This window comes from Pseudophryne corroboree, assembly GCF_028390025.1.
Source record: "Pseudophryne corroboree isolate aPseCor3 chromosome 3 unlocalized genomic scaffold, aPseCor3.hap2 SUPER_3_unloc_15, whole genome shotgun sequence".
Taxonomy (NCBI): domain Eukaryota; kingdom Metazoa; phylum Chordata; class Amphibia; order Anura; family Myobatrachidae; genus Pseudophryne; species Pseudophryne corroboree.
Window position 1 is genome coordinate 703,843 of NW_026967503.1, and position 11,694 is coordinate 715,536.

The following is an 11,694-nucleotide window of genomic DNA, read 5'->3' on the forward strand; positions in this document are numbered from 1 at the left end:
CCCGCAGCCTGCCGTCACCCCCTTACAGAGCCAGAAGTCAGAAGACAGGTGAGTAGCAGAAGATAGGAAGACTTCACCAGTGACGGCATTCTGAGGTACTGTGCAGCGTGTGGAACGCTGCGCGCCATGCTCCCACACAGGCGGCAAGAGGGGACATTAGTGCCTGGGCACTGTCCTAACTCCCACCAGTATAATTATTTGTTTAATTTGAGTGGGACAGAAGCGCGCCATTACAGGAGTGGAGCTTCTTCCTCACAGCTCACTGCTCGGCGCCATTTCCTCTCTACAAGACTGCAGAGATGCTGGTCCTTCCTTACACTGCTGACAAGTATCAGGGAGCAAAACGGGGCGGGAGGGGCACAGTACATATTGGTGCGGTATTTTGACATTTAAAAGTGCTACAGGTCTGAGGCATTTTTTTGTGTTTTCAGAGTTGTTAGTTTGGTGCTGGGGTGTGAGCTTGCAAATCCTCTCTGTGTCCCTCTGACAGACTTTACTGTTGGTCTGTCCCCTATAAGCCTGGTGTGTCTGTGGGTGTTTGGTACACGTGTGTCGACATGTCTGAGGCTAAGTGATCTTCCCAGGAGGAGGCTGTATTAGGGACACAGACGACTGTGGGGGTGACCCTGTCGGCACCGCCGACTCATGACTGGGTGAATGTCTTGAATGCAAATATCGCTCTTCTCAGTAAGAGATTAGATAAGTCTGAGTCTCAGACCCAGGCGTAAAAAAAAATCTATGGAGAATGTGTTATTGCAGGTCCAGGATCCCTCGGGGTCGCAAAAACGTTCTTTTGCCCAGTTGATGCACACTGATACCGACACGGACTCTGATTCCAATGTCGACTATAGTGATTCCAGATTAGATCCAAAATTGGCAAAGAGCATTCAGTACAAGATTGTGGCCATTAAAGACGTGTTACATATCACTGGGGACCCTACTGTTCCTGATAAAAGGGTCTGTATGTATAAAGAAAAGAAACCGGAGGTGACGTTTCCTCCCTCTCATGAACTGAACGCTCTATTTGAAAAAGTCTGGGAAAGCCCTGACAGAAAGTTTCAATTCTCCAAAAGGATTCCGGTTGCTTATCCTTTCCCCACTGAGGACAGGAAAAAGTGGGAGTCACCCCCCATTGTGGGCAAGGCCCTGTCACGTTTGTCTAAAAAGGTGGCTCTCCCAGCATCGGGCACGACGGCCCTTAAGGACCCAGCAGATCGTAAGCAAGAAACTACGTTAAAATCCATTCATGCGACCACGGGTACGCTGCTCAGACCTGCCATTGCATCTGCGGGGGTGAGTAGTGCTATAGAAAAGTGGGCAGACAACTTGTCATCTGATATAGATACACTGGATAGGGATAGCATCCTCCTGACACTGGGTTATATCAAGGATGCTGCAGCATACCTAAGGGAAGCTGCGAGAGATATTGGCCTCTTGGGATCACGAGCCAATGCCATGGCGGTCTCAGCTAGGCGAGCATTGTGGATTCACCAATGGAATGCTGATGCATACTCCAAGAAAAATATGGAGTCTATCCCATATAAAGGTGGTGTCTTGTTTGGGGATGGCCTCGATGATTTGGTATCTATGGCTACCGCGGGTAAGTAATCCTTTTTGCTTTATGTTCCTCAGCAACAAAAGAAAGCGCACCACTATCAAATGCAGTTATTTCGGCCCAATAAATACAGAAGAGGGCGAGGTTCTTCCTTCCTTGCTACTAGAGGGAGGGGAAGAGGTAAAGGATCACCAGCCTTGTCGGGTTCGCAGGAGCAGAAGTCTTCCCCTGCTTCTGCCAAATCCACCGCATGAAGCTGGGGCACTCTTGCGAGAGTCCGCACCGGTGGGGGTGCATCGAAAACTCTTCAGTCAGTTATGGATTCGTTCGGGCCTAGACCCGTGGGTTTTACAAATAGTGTCCCAAGGGTACATGGAGTTTCAAGACGTTCCCACTCGCCGATTTTTCAAATCGTCCTTACCAGTTTCTCCTCCGTACAGGGAGGTAGTAAGCGAGGCTATACAAAAGTTGTGTCAGAATCAAGTCATTATCCTGGTTCCCCCGTCACAACAGGGAGAAGGCTTTTATTCAAGCCTTTTCGTGGTCCCGAAGCCGGACGGCTCGGTCAGGCCAATCCTAAACCTGAAATCCCTCAATTTCTACCGAAAGAAATTCAAATTCAAGATGGAATCTCTCAGGGCAGAGATCTCCAGTCTCCAGTTTTATGTCTGAGACATAAAAGATGCCTACTTACATGTTCCCATTTCTCTAACGTCCTAGTGGATGCTGGAGACTCCGTAAGGACCATGGGGAATAGACGGGCTCCGTAGGAGACTGGGCACTCTAAAAAAAGATTCAGTACTATCTGGTGTGCACTGGCTCCTCCCTCTATGCCCCTCCTCCAGACCTCAGTTAGAATCTGTGCCCGGCCACAGCTGGGTGCTTTTAGTGGGCTCTCCTGAGCTTGCTAAGAAGAAAGTATTTTAGTTACGTTTTTTATGTTCAGAGAGCTTCTGCTGGCAACAGACTCTGCTACGTGGGACTGAGGAGAGAGAAGCAAACCTAACTGCGGCTAGGTTGTGCTTTTTAGGCTACTGGACACCATTAGCTCCAGAGGGATCGAACACAGGTACCTGACCTTGATCGTCCGTTCCCGGAGCCGCGCAGCTGTCCCCCTCGCAGAGCCAGAAGTACAGAAGCAGGCAGAAGCAATGAAGACATCGAAATTGGCGGCAGAAGACTCCTGTCTTCACATGAGGTAGCGCACAGCACTGCAACTGTGCGCCATTGCTCCCACATTACATCCACACACTCCGGTCACTGTAGGGTGCAGGGCGCAGGGGGGGGGGTCGCCCTGGGCAGCAATTAGGATACCTCTTGGCAAAAGCAGCATATATACAGCTGGGCACTGTATATATGCATGAGCCCCCACCATTTTTTACACACAAACGCGGGAAAAAAGCCCACTGCTGAGGGGGCGGGGCCTTCTTTCTCAGCACACCAGCACCATTTTCTCTCCACAGCTGCGCTGAGAGGAAGCTCCCCAGGCTCTCCCCTGCAGTATCAAGGTAGACAAAGGGTAAAAGAGAGGGGGGACACATACATTTAGGCGCAAATTATCACAAACAGCAGCTACTGGGTAAACACTAAGTTACTGTGTAATCCCTGGGTTATATAGGGCTGGGGTGTGTGCTGGCATACTCTCTCTCTGTCTCCCCAAAAGCCTTTGTGGGGTCCTGTCCTAAGTCAGAGCATTTCCTGTGTGTGTGCGGTGTGTCGGTATGTTAGTGTCGAAATGTTTGATGAGGAAGGATACGTGGAGGCAGAACAAGTGCAGGTGAATGTGGTGTCGCTGCCGACGGTGCCGACACCTGATTGGATGGATATGTGGAAGGTGTTAAATGATAATGTAAGCTCCTTGCATAAAAGGTTGGATAAAGCTGAAGCCTTGGGACAGTCAGGGTCTCAACCCATGTCTGATCCTACAGCTCAGAGGCCGTCAGGGTCTCAAAAGCGCCCACTATCCCAGATGGTTGACACAGATGCCGACACGGATTCTGACTCCAGTGTCGATGATGATGATGCAAAGTTGCAGCCTAAAATGACTAAAGCCATCCGCTACATGATTATAGCAATGAAGGATGTATTGCACATATCGGAGGGAAACCCTGTCCCTGATAAGAGGGTTTATATGTTTGGGGAGAAAAAGCAAGAAGTGACTTTTCCCCCGTCACATGAATTAAATGAATTATGTGAAAAGGCGTGGGATTCCCCTGATAGGAAAGTAATCATTTCCAAGAGTTTACTGATGGCGTATCCTTTCCCGCCAATGGACAGGTTACGCTGGGAATACTTTCCTAGGGTAGACGGTTCCGGTATGAATAATCTATAGTATATTGATCGACGCCACTTGTCCGACTCGGTGTCATGATCGACACTGTTTAAATAGACTGTGACTCTAATTAGACAATAAAGATATCGACATGTACCAATCATCGTGTCACGATCCGGGTATCTGGACGCCATTTCTTACCCATCAGATGCCTCCTAAGGCTGGCTCAGCGCTCCAGGACCGGATCCCATCTGTTATCCTGATGTGCACATTCCCGCATCCTCTCCTGTCTCTCTGGACGCTGTCACAGTAACGCCTTATACATCTGGCATGGCGTCTCCCGCGGCCTCCGCCGCCGTCCCTGAGCTTCTGCATTCAGAGTGGCGATTACGTCAGCCGCGGCCTCCGCTGTGTCCGCGTGGTTGGATGTGTACCTGTCAGCCTGGCGTCTCCTGTCTCCGATGGCCGGCGCCGCCATTACTGTTTTCCAGACCACATGGATTACAAACCAAACTTCCCTCCAAGTGTCTGCATGGGCGCAGCCATCTTGGATTCTGTCAGCTGATCATTTCTACCAATCTGTTGTCAGTATTATTAATTTGCATAATTGCATAGCCAATGCCTTCCTTGCTGCAGGTATAAATAGGTTGTGCCTGAGCAAGGAAGGCGTCAGTGCTTTGGTTGTCAAACCTAGTTCCAGTTTGTCTCTCTCCTGTGATTGTCTTCCAGGTTCCAGCTCCTGTCTCCAGACTTCTGCTATAGAGACCCGCACCAGCATTCCATCTGCGGTGTAGCCTGACTCTCCGATCCATTCTGGACTCACCTGTTTCCAGCTACAACATCACCTGCTTCCAGCCCAGATTCCAGCAGTGTACAGCTTCTCTTAAAGGGCCGGTGTCCTTTCTGCAGTTTACCACTCTCCACCGGTATTATTATTTCTCCGCTCTCAAATTCTACATTTCATCTATATTGCATCGCTCTCAAGCTTTATTTATTATTTAACTGGTTCCAGCCAGTATCCACTCCACCGTGCCACCATCTGTCTGGTTCTAACCAGTACCCACAGCAGCATTTTATTTACAGCAGTCCAGCTTCCCCTGGAACACCAGCTGGTACGACCCTGGGCTTTCCTCATTGCTACAGTTGAGCCTGGTAAGGACTTTCCAACTTGCAGATAAGAAGAACTGTCTCATACCACCAGAGCTCTGTGGCCCCTGCCACCCTGTAGTACCCAGGAACTGTATTATTATTTCTCTGCTGATTTTTATGTTTCTTTTTACTGCTACTGTGATGCATGGAGTTTGTCATAAATAAATATCATTGACTTTTACTCAAGTTGTCGTGGTCACGCCTTCGGGCGGTTACTCTTCATGTTCCTTACATGTCCAGGGGTCTGATACAACCTCCCAGGTTCCGGTACATCTCAGCCCCTACAACTGAGGCTGCCTTCCGTCAGCTCAGGCCCTCAGTTGTGACAGTAAGCACTGACCTAATGAATCCAGCCGGAGACCAGGATCAAGCGCCCAGGCCGATGCAAGAACTGGCAGCCCGACTTGAACATCGGGAGGCTGCACAGGGCCACATCATCCGCTGTCTCCAGGATCTCTCTACTTGGCTGGATGGGATTCAGACAACTCTCCGTGGATCAGGCGCATCTGGGGCGTCAACCACAGTGACTCCAACTATAACCCCACCCACCTTACCCGTTTCTGCTCCACGTCTTCATCTTCCAACGCCAGCAAAATTTGACGGATCTCCAAGATTCTGCAGGGGATTTCTCAACCAGTGTGAGATTCAGTTTGAGCTACAACCTGGCAATTTTCCCAGTGACCGTACAAAAATTGCCTACATCATTTCTCTTCTCAGTGGCTCAGCCCTTGACTGGGCATCACCGTTATGGGAGAGGTCCGACACCCTGCTATCTTCTTACACTGCATTCGTGTCAACATTCAGGCGCATCTTCGACGAGCCAGGCCGGGTGACTTCAGCATCGTCTGAGATTCTCCGTTTACGCCAGGGATCACGTACTGTAGGACAATATCTTATACAGTTCCAGATCCTGGCATCCGAACTGGCATGGAACAACGAGGCCCTGTATGCTGCATTCTGGCATGGTTTATCTGAGCGTATTAAAGATGAGTTAGCTACCAGAGACTTACCCTCCAAGTTAGATGAGCTAATCTCACTTTGTACGAAAGTTGACTTACGGTTCAGAGAGAGAGCAACTGAGCGTGGAAGATCATCTGCTCCAAAATCTTCTGCTCCTCCTCCTCGCCAGCTGTCACCAACTAAAGATGAGCCCATGCAAATTGGTCGTTCCCGTTTAACTCCTGCTGAGCGCCGAAGGCGTCTCTCCGAGTCTCCCTGTCTGTATTGTGCAGCTCCGTCTCACACCATTAATGCCTGTCCCAAACGTCCGGGAAACTCCAAATCCTAGCTCGCCAAGGAGAGGGCCGGCTAGGAGTAATGATCTCCTCTCCATCTCCTCAAGATTGTAATCTCCCAGTCTCGCTTCAAGTTGCTCAACGTTATCAGAACGTCATTGCCCTCCTGGATTCCGGAGCAGCTGGGAACTTTATTACCGAAGCCTATGTTAAACGGTGGTCCCTACCCACCGAGAGATTTCCTTCCTCCATTTCCTTAACTGCCGTGGATGGCAGTAAAATTTTTGATACAGTTATTTCTCTAAGGACTCTACCAGTTCGTCTGAGAGTGGGAGTTCTTCATTCCGAACTTATTTCACTTTTAGTGATTCCAAGAGCCACACATCCTGTGGTCCTGGGCCTTCCATGGCTCCGTCTTCACAATCCTACAATTGATTGGACGACTACGCAAATTCTGGCATGGGGTTCCTCCTGTGCTGAGACATGTTTGTTTAAGGTGTTGCCTGTCTGTTCTTCCTCCCCCAGGTCGTCTGATGTTCCACCTCCTCCATATCAAGATTTCACGGATGTGTTCAGTAAAGCTTCTGCTGATATCCTTCCTCCTCATAGAGAATGGGACTGCCCGATTGATCTCGTTCCAGGGAAGGTTCCACCTCGAGGCCGAACTTATCCGTTGTCTCTGCCCGAGACGCATTCTATGGAGGAATACATTAAAGAGAACCTAGCAAAGGGGTTCATTCGACCTTCTTCTTCTCCAGCCGGCGCAGGCTTCTTTTTTGTAAAGAAGAAAGATGGTGGTCTGCGGCTGTGCATCGACTACAGAGGTTTGAACGACATTACCATCAAGAACCGCTATCCTTTACCCCTGATTACTGAGCTCTTTGACAGAGTTAGCGGAGCTACCATCTTTACAAAGCTGGACTTGAGAGGTGCATACAATCTCATCCGGATCCGTGAGGGTGACGAGTGGAAGACCGCATTTAACACCCGTGACGGACATTATGAGTACCTCGTCATGCCCTTCGGATTGAGCAATGCTCCAGCTGTCTTCCAGCATTTCGTCAATGAGATCTTCAGAGACATTCTATACCGTCATGTCGTGGTCTATCTAGATGATATCCTCATTTTTGCCAACGATTTAGAGGAACATCGTTTTTGGGTAAAGGAGGTTCTGTCCCGTCTCCGTGTCAATCATCTCTACTGCAAATTAGAGAAATGCGTCTTTGAAGTCAAGTCCATTCCGTTTCTAGGGTACATTGTGTCCGGTTCCGGACTAGAGATGGATCCTGAGAAACTACAAGCAATCCAGAATTGGCCGGTACCCTTAACCCTCAAAGGGGTCCAGAGGTTCTTAGGGTTCGCCAATTATTACCGAAAGTTTATACGAGACTTTTCCACCATTGTGGCGCCTATTACTGCTTTCACCAAGAAGGGTGCTAACCCGTCCAAGTGGTCTGAAGAAGCCATGCAAGCTTTTCATCTTTTAAAACAGAGGTTCATCTCTGCGCCTGTCCTGAAACAGCCTGACATCGACTCTCCTTTCATCTTAGAGGTGGATGCCTCCTCCGTTGGAGTAGGAGCGGTGTTATCTCAGAGGGCTAAAGATGGCCATTTACATCCTTGCAGTTTCTTCTCCCGGTAGTTCTCCCCAGCGGAGCGCAACTATGCCATTGGCGACCAGGAGTTGCTAGCCATCAAGCTCGCTCTAGAGGAGTGGAGATATCTGTTGGAGGGAGCTTCTCATTCAATCACCATCCTTACAGACCACAAGAACCTTCTATATCTAAAAGGCGCACAATGTCTCAACCCTCGTCAGGCCAGATGGGCACTTTTCTTTTCCAGGTTCGACTTTAAACTCCAGTTCTGTCCGGGCTCTCAGAATCGCAAGGCCGATGCCCTTTCCCGCTCATGGGAGCAAGAAAATGAGTCAGAGTCTTCAGACAAGCATCCTATTATAAATCCGTTGGCATTCTCCATGGTAGGGATGGACTCTACGCCCCCATCAGGGAAAAGTTTTGTGAAGCCGACACTAAGGAAGAAGCTCATGCATTGGGCCCATGCTTCCCGTTTTGCCGGACATACAGGTATCCAAAAAACCCTGGAGTTTATCTCTAGGTCCTATTGGTGGCCAACTCTGAAAAAGGACGTTTTGGAGTTTATTGCATCTTGCCCAAAGTGTGCTCAACATAAAGTATCCCGCCAGTTGCCTGCGGGGCAACTGGTTCCACTATCTGTTCCCCGTCGACCATGGACCCATTTGTCGATGGATTTTATTACAGATTTGCCCATGTGCAACAAGTTCAATACCATCTGGGTGGTAGTTGACCGGTTCACCAAGATGGCACACTTCATTCCTCTCACCGGTCTTCCGTCAGCTTCCAAGTTGGCTCAAGTATTCATACAAGAGATCTTCCGACTCCACGGTCTTCCAGAAGAAATTATCTCAGATCGAGGAGTTCAATTCACAGCCAAATTCTGGCGAAGTTTATGTCAAGTCCTCCAAGTCAAGCTAAAGTTTTCCACGGCTTACCATCCTCAGACCAATGGTCAAACGGAGAGGGTGAATCAGGACTTGGAGTCCTTCCTCCGCATCTATGTGTCCTCCTCTCAAGATGACTGGGTTCAATTACTTCCCTGGGCCGAGTTCTGTCATAACAACCAGTATCATTCTTCATCTTCTTCAACACCATTCTTCACCAACTTTGGATTCCACCCTAAAGTCCCTGAGTTCCAACCGCTTCCAGCAACTTCTGTTCCCGCAGTGGATATCACCTTGCATCAGTTTGCCAATATCTGGAAGAGCGTACGATCAGCTCTGCTCAAGGCATCATTCAGGTACAAGAAGTTTGCGGATAAGAAGCGTCGAGCAGTTCCTGCTCTCAAGGTGGGTGATCGGGTATGGTTATCCACGAAGAATTTGAGGTTAAGAGTTCCCAGTATGAAGTTTTCACCTCGCTACATCGGTCCTTTTAGAATTGATCAAGTCATCAATCCTGTTGCTTACAGACTCCAGTTGCCTCCCTTCTTAAAAATACCCAGGACATTCCATGTTTCCCTGTTGAAACCGCTAATCTTGAATCGGTTTCATTCCTCACTTCCTCCAACTCCGAAAGTCCAAACTCAACGAGGCGTTGAGTATGAAGTGGCCAAGATCCTGGACTCACGTCACCGTTACGGTCAACTTCAGTATCTTATTGACTGGAAGGGTTATGGCCCTGAGGAACGTTCATGGACCAATGCTTCTGATGTCCATGCTCCTGCCTTGGTCCGGAGATTCCATTCCAAGTTTCCTCAAAAGCCAAAGAAGTGTCCTGGGGCCACTCCTAAAGGGGGGGGTGCTGTCACGATCCGGGTATCTGGACGCCATTTCTAACCCATCAGATGCCTCCTAAGGCTGGCTCAGCGCTCCAGGACCGGATCCCATCTGTTATCCTGATGTGCACATTCCCGCATCCTCTCCTGTCTCTCTGGACGCTGTCACAGTAATGCCTTATACATCTGGCATGGCGTCTCCCGCGGCCTCCGCCGCCGTCCCTGAGCTTCTGCATTCAGAGTGGCGACTACGTCAGCCGCGGCCTCCGCTGTGTCCGCGTGGTTGGATGTGCACCTGTCAGCCTGGCGTCTCCTGTCTCCGATGGCCGGCGCCGCCATTACTGTTTTCCAGACCACATGGATTACAAACCAAACTTCCCTCCAAGTGTCTGCATGGGCGCAGCCATCTTGGATTCTGTCAGCTAATCATTTCTACCAATCTGTTGTCAGTATTATTAATTTGCATAATTGCCTAGCCAATGCCTTCCTTGCTGCAGGTATAAATAGGTTGTGCCTGAGCAAGGAAGGCGTCAGTGCTTTGGTTGTCAAACCTAGTTCCAGTTTGTCTCTCTCCTGTGATTGTCTTCCAGGTTCCAGCTCCTGTCTCCAGACTTCTGCTATAGAGACCCGCACCAGCATTCCATCTGCGGTGTAGCCTGACTCTCCGATCCATTCTGGACTCACCTGTTTCCAGCTACAACATCACCTGCTTCCAGCCCAGCTTCCAGCAGTGTACAGCTTCTCTTAAAGGGCCGGTGTCCTTTCTGCAGTTTACCACTCTCCACCGGTATTATTATTTCTCCGCTCTCAAATTCTACATTTCATCTATATTGCATCGCTCTCAAGCTTTATTTATTATTTAACTGGTTCCAGCCAGTATCCACTCCACCGTGCCACCATCTGTCTGGTTCTAACCAGTACCCACAGCAGCATTTTATTTACAGCAGTCCTGCTTTCCCTGGAACACCAGCTGGTACGACCCTGGGCTTTCCTCATTGCTACAGTTGAGCCTGGTAAGGACTTTCCAACTTGCAGATAAGAAGAACTGTCTCATACCACCAGAGCTCTGTGGCCCCTGCCACCCTGTAGTACCCAGGAACTGTATTATTATTTCTCTGCTGATTTTTATGTTTCTTTTTACTGCTACTGTGATGCATGGAGTTTGTCATAAATAAATATCATTGACTTTTACTCAAGTTGTCGTGGTCACGCCTTCGGGCGGTTGCTCTTCATGTTCCTTACATGTCCATGGGTCTAATACAACCTCCCAGGTTCCGGTACATCTCAGCCCCTACAACTGAGGCTGCCTTCCGTCAGCTCAGGCCCTCAGTTGTGACACATCGACTTCATTCACATCGACTACAGGAGATCGATCATAATTACATAGACAGTATTAAACAATAGACATTTTATATAATCGGCAGACTATGTAATCGACAATTAAATGATCTAAAGTAAGATAGTAGACAGGTGCAATGGTCGACAATCGAATATCCGATCTTCAGCTGATCGAATTTAAAAGCGGTCGACAATGTATAATTAGACCCTTCAGAAGATCCACCTTGATATATAACGACAATGACAAATAATCGACCGCATAGTGATCAAATTATTTAGTTCGACCTTGTATACGGATCAACGTATTTATGATCGACAAACTAAATGATCGAAATTCAAACCCACGACTGTGTTCATGTTCGATTATGAAGGTGATCGACAGCTCATAATTAGACAGGAACAATTGGTCGACCATGTTATTATCGACAAATGCCCCCCTCCGGTCCACCGCGACCTCGCTATCCACAGCCGTCTACTAGACACTGCCGCCCAGACCAGTCCGTCACCCGCTAATCTAGTGGAGGCGACCAGGATCATTGCCCGTGGCATTACAGGTGCCAAGATGCCCCCCACACCTTCACCAAAACTACAGCTGACACTACCGTCCACCTAGCCAACCGTGCCCCTATATTCAGTTCATCACCCCTCCCTCCAACGGTCCACCGCGACCCCGCTATCCACAGCCGTCTACTACCCCTAGACGCTGCCGCCCACACCAGTCCGTCACCCGCTAATCTAGCGGAGGCAACCAGCATCATTGCCCGTGGCACTACAGGTGCCAAAATGCCCCCCCACACCTTCACCAAAACTACAGCTGACACATCCGTCCACCT